This window comes from Pseudopipra pipra, chromosome 5 (assembly GCF_036250125.1).
Source record: "Pseudopipra pipra isolate bDixPip1 chromosome 5, bDixPip1.hap1, whole genome shotgun sequence".
NCBI classification, from domain to species: domain Eukaryota; kingdom Metazoa; phylum Chordata; class Aves; order Passeriformes; family Pipridae; genus Pseudopipra; species Pseudopipra pipra.
Genome location: NC_087553.1, coordinates 24,606,491 through 24,614,281, shown reverse-complemented (window position 1 = coordinate 24,614,281; position 7,791 = coordinate 24,606,491). Strand labels below are relative to the sequence as shown.

At 46.9% G+C, this 7,791-nt stretch overlaps 1 non-coding gene across 1 annotated transcript; it reads right to left on the bottom strand.

The window, feature by feature from the left end:
- Nucleotides 1–3,524: 3,524 nt before the first annotated feature.
- TRNAC-GCA (transfer RNA cysteine (anticodon GCA)) lies at nucleotides 3,525–3,596 on the bottom strand. Its single transcript has one exon. It is a non-coding gene; the product is annotated as a tRNA-Cys (tRNA).
- Between the last annotated feature and the right edge of the window lie 4,195 nt (nucleotides 3,597–7,791).

Below are 7,791 nucleotides of genomic sequence, written 5' to 3'. Positions count from 1 at the left end.
TTTCCGTTCTCATATTTTCTACTATATGCCTACCCTGAGGCATGTATCTATTCCTCCTTAGCTGTCTCCTCCTCCCCAGGTCCTACCAAATTATAAAACATTACCACATATGCCATGCCTCCTCTGGGAGAGAGGGTGAGAGAAAGAGCAAACCATGTGTGACAGAGGAGAGCCACATCACTTCACACACTTCTCAGCGACACCAGATATGGCAGTGATAGAACTGAACAGGAAGAAAACCAGAATCTCCGGACTGGCTCACTCTGTGCCAATCTCCTCTTGTTCATTTCCTTTCTGAGATAAACAACCCCAATCATTTTGATCTCTCTTTGTGAGCAAATTTGCCATGCCCCTAATCAGCTCTTTCTGAGAAAGGCTTACTTGAACTGCAGACAGTATTCCCAGAGAGGCCATGCTAGTGATTTACATAATAGCATTATCATATTTTCCATATTATTCTCCCCTTCTTCTTTCTGCATGCTAATATTTTGTGTGTGCTTTTTTTTAACCTGCAGCTACTCACAGAATCAGGGGTTGTGTGACATCCAGATTCTTTCTTGAGTTGCTAGAGAACATCTGGAGCTTTGTAATTCTTACACACAATTTGTTTTCTGACTTTGCACGTGCCCAGTTAAACCTTGGCAAACGTGTGGTGTTGCCCATTTGCCACATTTGCATTTTACTCAGTCCTTTCTGATCTCCTCAAGAGTAAATAGCTTTGAGTCATTCTTCAAAAATGTTTGGTATATTGCTCATCTTTGTTTCCAGATCATCAGTTCATATACTGGGCATTCCAGGGCCTCAGAGGCAGCATTCATATTCCCTACCCTTAACCTGCTGCCAGAATGAAAATCAATCTTTGAACTTTCCTCCCAGCTTCTGGCCTCCTCCTTGGGTTGTTAATCCACAGAAATACTTCACTCAACACAACAGGGTTCTGTCACCTCTGGACAGGTGTGCTGATGAGCCCAGTCTCCAAAACTCCCAAGTATGGATCAAAACTGGAGCAGCTCCATGTGGCAACCCCCTGATGTACTACAAATGGGATCTGCTGGATCAGGCTGCTCAGTGATGGACTTCCCTTGCTGCCCTCCTTGCTGCCCTGCAGCCAAGGACCATGGGCCTCCATAAGTGCCCCCTCCCCAGCCTGGCCCCCTTGGCTTGTGCTTATTCTGGTGTTTTTCTCCGTTCTTTTCCCCCTCAGGCTGTCTGCCAGCTCCCGGGCCCCTTGCCAGCAGCTGCATGCGCGTGTTGTGAACTACTCCACCCACACAAAACTGCCCCAGCCCCTCCATGGAGGTCACTCTCCGTGCCCACTGCCCGATGTGGACTCCCCACGCCTACAAGTGTTCAACCTGCCCCTCCTGCCTTGTAAGGAGGAGGGTGAGTGCAACAGCAGAGCAGCGCATGACCAACGCCATCCCAGCTGCCTGAGAGCGCCAGACCTCTGGTGACACGGTGGGCATTGTAAACTTGAACTATGCCTTGAGACAATGAAGCAACATCCCCACTCTCTCCAGTGTTTCCCAACCCAGTCAGCTTCTCTGCTGACCCACTACATGCAGCTGTGCCAGTGGTGACACACCCAGCACCCCCAAAACTTGTGCTGCCCTGATGAGATACTGGCCCTAGCGCCCCATTGCCTCCAGAACCCTGTTGCTTGGTGGCTTCTTTGCCCATGGACTCACTGGGAATGGGGTTCCCCCTGTGATTCCAGCCTGTGTCCCTGTAAGAAAGGGAATTTACTTGCCCCAGTGGGGCAAAGTGCAGAGAGGGAGGGGCACACCTCCACTGTGCTCCTGGAGAACAGTAATGACCTTTGTTTCCCCAAATGACTGAGTTTGTGAAATATCAAAAGCAGCATGTGTGACAGGGCACAGTAACCCATGCTGGTACTTGGGATAAAGCTGACATTCCCCCAGACCCTGCCTCCTTGGAAGTCTCCAGAGTTGCCACTCCTCTGACAGTCTTCTCATGATTGCAGGCAGTCCTGCCACTCAAGCAGCCACTGCCACAGGCTTTAATGGCCACCAAAAGCAGCAAATGGATGGCCCCGAGCCTGGTTTGCAGCCTCTGCTTCTGGGAGACAAGTGCCATGCCTAGGGCTTCCCATCACCCATTTTGCAAGGGCAGGACCATTACCAGCCAGGGAGACATCCCTGAGCTGCCTACCACCTCCCTTGGCAGCAGAGAGGTGAATGTGACCCTCAGAGCTGCAAATGGCATCTTGGAGGGGCTCTGCAGGGATGGAAAACAAACCGTGCTTGGAAATAGAAGGCTGGCCTCCTAGAGGAGACTGAAAACAGTTCTAAGATGCGAGAGGGAAGATGGGTAGTGACCCACCAATTCCATCTAAACTTGGGCTTAACATCCTTAATAGCTTTTAGTAAATGGACCTTGCAGGAGGCCTTTTGGCAGTCTCACCCTGTTCAACAGTCTTCTCTTTCATTGCAGCCCTATTTCTTCACTTTCTCGAGAAGTCGCAAGGATTAATGACATTTGGGCTCCTGCTCTCCAGCTGCAACAAGCCAGGAGGGGCAGAGGGCCAAGGATGGCCACATGGCTTCATTTCCTGAACCCCCAGCAGCTTTGATGCTGAGTGCATGTGGAAAGGAAGATGGATGGTGAGGGAGGAGAGATCGCTGGTACGCAGCCACCTTTCAAAGAGCATTCCTGATTTACAGCCGAGATCCAGATTTTAGTACAGACAGTAACTATCCACCCTGGGGAGCCATGCTCATGGTATGTTTTAGACAGGGCAAAGAAGGGAGAAGTCCTAGCCTTCCTCCAGCTGAAGTGGGTCTTTTCAGCTCCCCAGATTCCAGCCCTGCAGCCCAAGGTGCTCGAACACTGCCAGCAGCAAGTGGTCTGTGTGATGCAGAGCTGCTGCCCCTGCAAGGGGCTGCACAAAGTCACTGAGGAGGCTCAGTTTTATTACCCAACAAATTGAAATTGCTGCTGTGATATTTTTACTATTGGTCTGTGCCCACCTTCATTCTTACCACAGCTCATGTTTCTGTTTCTTCAACCAAATTTCCCCATGGCTGGGTTTGTTGGGGATTTTTCTCATTACCCCCAACTAATAAAATTCTAACCCCATTTTTCACTTTGCACCAGCTGCATGCTGCAGGAGATTTACAGAGCCATTCAGAGACCCTGCTTTTGAGAGTGCTGTTATCCTCGCAATTCTGTGTCACTCCAACAGCCTCGTGGGCCTTCTACAGTGTAAGTGTCTGCAGAGATCAGAGAGCTTGCAGCTGGTGGTACCACCTCAGGCTTTCTTGTGCTCCTTCACATGCTGCAATGAGGTTCTCCCAGTATGAACATGGGACTTTGGTTTGTGTAAGGTGTTATCTGGACTCCCAGTATCACATGGGGTTTGGTCCCGTTTCACAGATTATTCTGAGCTGGAAGGGATCTGCATCCAACTCTTAAGGGAATGGCCTGTACAGGGATTGAACACATGACCTTGGTGTTATTGGCTCCTCACTCTAGCCAGCTGAGCTAATCTCAGGTAGCAAAGAAGGGGGCACCCGGATTTGAGCCAGGGACCTCTTGATCTGCAGTCAAATGCTCTACCACTGAGCTATACCCCCCCTTTGTACAGACCTACAACCTGAGAAGGGCACAGCTACTATATCCTGCTGCTCCTCTTCTTTTTCCAGGTTAAAGGCACCTATTGCACATCTTATCTCATTAAGTCACGGGTCCTTAGACAGATTTATTTCTGCCCCATTTTGGGAAATCTACCTGGTTTTGGTTTTGCAGTAGTCTGATATTTTACTTCTGGGTAACAGTTTGAGTCAAATGCTTTAAAAACACTGTGAAGCAAACAGAAATGGGTAGATGTTTTCTACCTTCTTTTATTTTTTTGTGTGTGCCTGGTTCTTAGTAAGTGTCTGAGGGGGAAAAAAAAGAAAGATATGACTGATGATTTGTTGCTCTTTCTTTGGAAAAGGTCCAGACTATAGAACAGAGCTAAAATGCCAGGAAAGAGTTTGCTGCATAGAGGCAGGCTTATATTATTTGATTTTATACATTCCCTGGGTAACATATTTTCTTTAATTTGAGATCCTGGAGAAGTCATTTTAGATCTTTTTTAACACAGCTTATTTGCTCTTCTTCTCAGTTTTCCTTATTTTTAGAAAGGTGAAGCATGTTCCCAAATTAAATCGTTTCTGGGATGGACCTCAGCCAAGAGGATCCATGGTTCAAGCCGTAAGGCACAGGAAACATAAGAGTAAAACAATGGAGTTTTATATTGTGTTTCATTTGGCAGGGTGAGGAGAGATATGGCCTTGAAAAATTTGCAGTCTTACATAGCTATAGTATATTTCAAAAGACAGTAAGGACTACTTTCACTTCTCACTTCGCTTAAAAAAAATAAGCACACCCAGAAATGCTAGAAATGTGGGATTGCCAGATTCTCCTTAGTTCCGAGAAAAGGTTTGTGTTTGGAGATCTCGGAGATGCTTACAGTAACATCCCAAATATTAGCTGAAGTGGGTTGATCCTCTACCCTTTTGCTGATGTGCTTGTCCCTGCTGCAGCTACCAAGGCAGAGCTTGCAGCAGCCTGGCCCCAAGCCAGGCTCCTCTCCCTAGCGTCCGTGGATTATATTCCTTATGTCAGCCTCTCATTTCAGTGACCCAGAGATCCTTCTCCAGATGGGACAGTTTTGCACAGCTCCTCTGAGGTTGTTTTGCAGCAACAGAGCAAAGCCCTGCAAAGCTCACTCCCAGGTGAAAGTTTGGCACACGGTGCCCATGAGCCACAAGAAAATGTGCCACTGCCAGGGAGCAAGAATGTGCCTCCCTTCTGCCATGGCTGTGGCCAAATCCCCTCTGTCACAGTGCTCTGGAAAGCAGGGCAGCCAGTGCCTGCAGCTGCGGGCATGTGAGCATGAAGCCATTTGCTGGTGACGCTCTCTGGGGCTGGGATGACTCTCCCTGGCTGCTCCACGGGCTGCCTGCCAGCCAGCTGAGACCTCACTGCTGCCCCAGCTGAGCCACTAAAGCAGCAAGATTTAAAAACATAATATAAAACTGGACTAATAATTAAAAATTAACTGTCCCTGCTAAACAGCATATTAAAATGTATCCTTACACAGGGAACAAATGTCTCCGAGCAACAAAAGCAAACAACCAGCAAGCCAGGATCTAGCATCTCCTTTCCAGCTTTCTGAAAGGGTAAGTTTATATTGAAGTCACTTTTTTTCCAAGCACCCTGGTGTTTGGAAACAGCACATCAATTTCTGTACTAGCTAACCTGCTGCAGGCATCGACTGAGAGTCAGCTGGAGCCAGACCCTCCAGGAGCCAGGGATGGAGAGTCCGCCACAGCCTCGGTTCCCATCAAGCAGTGTCGCATGGTGCCCGTGATGAGCACCACAAATCTCTGAACAACGGTGAGAGCTTCAGGGGAACAACTTATTTCCAAGGCAGGTCACGCCAGAGCTCCTCCATGATCCATCGCCCCATCTGACATCTTTTGGGGCACTGCAATTCTGCAAAACACAGGATGGTTTGCACGCTCCTGGTTCAATTTGGTGCTTAAGGCTCCATATCCATATCTAGGATGCATCTAGATCCCTTTTGGTATGTTGAAGGACCCTCTGAGAGATGGTATATAGGGCTGGTGGTGGAGCCACACGCTCCCTGCACTCTGCAGACCGTCAGCACTGCTCCTGCAAATGAGGGTCTCCACAGCAGACTGTTTGCCCAAGAGTCAACCCTTCTCTCAAAGACTCCTGCAGCAAAAGCTTGTGCTTTCTGGGGAAAAAAGTCCTGGGTTCAGTCAATGCCTTCTTTTAAAACCTTGCAAGAAATGAAAGAAATGCCATCTAGGTTACTTCTTAAAATAATATAAATGTCAGTGAAGATTTTGTGTTGGAGGCAATTAAAATAACGTGGGAGAACCTTTGACCTAGTCATGTCTCATTTCTTAAACTGTCTCACTAAACTGCCATTGGTCTATACTTTCCCTCTTGAAAAACTGAATTTCAGGCACGTTGGCCATTATCTATTTTTAGATTATTCCCTGTTCAGGCACAAAAATACAGTCATTGCTGTGAATGCTAAAAATTCTTAATAGGAAATTTTGTTAATTTTGGGTGGCATGTTTATTTCAGGCCCTTTCAGCAATGCTCAACACAAGCCACTAGTTTGGTAAGAGACCCTTCCACAAGAGGAGAATTGAAAACATTAGGCTGACATGGAAGGCAGAAAGAAGAGGGGAATGCACTGGAGCTAATGTTTATGAGGAAACTAACCTATGATGTTTACAGTCACTATCTTAGAACCTGAAGTCTAAGACACTTAAAAGGTAAGAAATGAAATGGCAGTAGATGGCACATGAGCTTACAAAAGGCCCTTACCAAAGCCACTTTAGAAGCTGGATGTTTAGAAGGATTCAGAGCAGGATCAGGCTTTGATACCAAGTAATGGGAACAGCCAAAACTATGTTAGACAGGTTTAAAAATAAACTAAAACAAGGAGGTCATGTGCCAGAGAGGTATTTCTGCAATGGGGAGGTTTAATTTGGGGCTTCAGGATTTCCAGTGCTTTACTTAGAAAAAGGGACGTATCCAAGGGAGCAAAGATGGTGTCAAAATACCACTTCATGAGCAGGTGACGTTGGTTCTCCCATCCACCAGCTCTTCTGAGAGCCACTTAGCAGCTATTGTTCCCCACTCTTATGCCTTTACATGTTTATATTCACTTAACATGCAGAAGATTAGGTCTGACCTGGGCCCACAAAATCAGCAATCAGTCCCCAAACCGGCTAGGCTCCCCCTTAATCTCCCTTCTTGGGAACAGTGTTCCACTAAGATTGGGAGGCTCCCTCACTCTATTTTCCAACAGCCCCTCCACGAGGCAATCAGAAATAAAAGGTGTCACACACATCCTTTCATACTTTGTAAATTTTTTTATTTTTATTATTATCTCCTCCTTTTAAGCATCCCTTTAAGGGTGAAATGAAATCCAACCATTTACAGAGAAAATGATTTCAGAATGTACATTTGATTTATCCTTACAAAAAGTTCATTATTACTTGCTGTTTATAAATTACAGAGTGGAAAGGAGATTCGCAGATGCTCTTATTTTTTCTTTTCTTTTTGTTTTTTTGGCAAGTCCACACATTCTTTTTCCAAAGCAGGGTGTTCTGGAGCCACTCCAGGGGCAACACCACCAGTAGGTCCAGGTCGATCCCAGGCTCAGAAGTGCTGCTAGACCACCTCCAGGACGATACTGCATCATTATCCTCACAGGAAGGAAAAAACAGTGGTTCGAATTCTTAGAGTCTCAGAGCATTTCAGATCCCTTCTTAATCCAATGTATATAGTCCCCAAAGCTTTAAAATTACAGTGTATTGCATTAGAAATGGCTCTTCTTTCTTGGTATTGGATCTGAGCCCCTCCTGTTACCCCCTTACTCTCCAGCTCCCCTTCTCTTCCTTCTCTTTCCATAACGTGAGTTTGTCCAATGTCTCAGATATCAGAAAGGAGGGGTTTGGGGAGGGTAGGGAGAACACAATAATGGAGGGATACAGGATCCATTTTCCCACTCGTTTCCCTCCTTTCTCGCTAAGGTTAGAGATCAATGAAGCCAGGATTAGTCATCCCTTCCTCTTCACCACCAGTGTTCACTAATCGCACCAGGAGTGACCCTGGACACGTGTCTTCACAGTGCAGAGGCATAGCAGCCATGGAGATTGCTGGCAGGAGCTGGGAGACAGGGAGAGAGCCTGGGGGATATTGAAGAGGGGAAGAGACACTAACAGCCCACAAGGA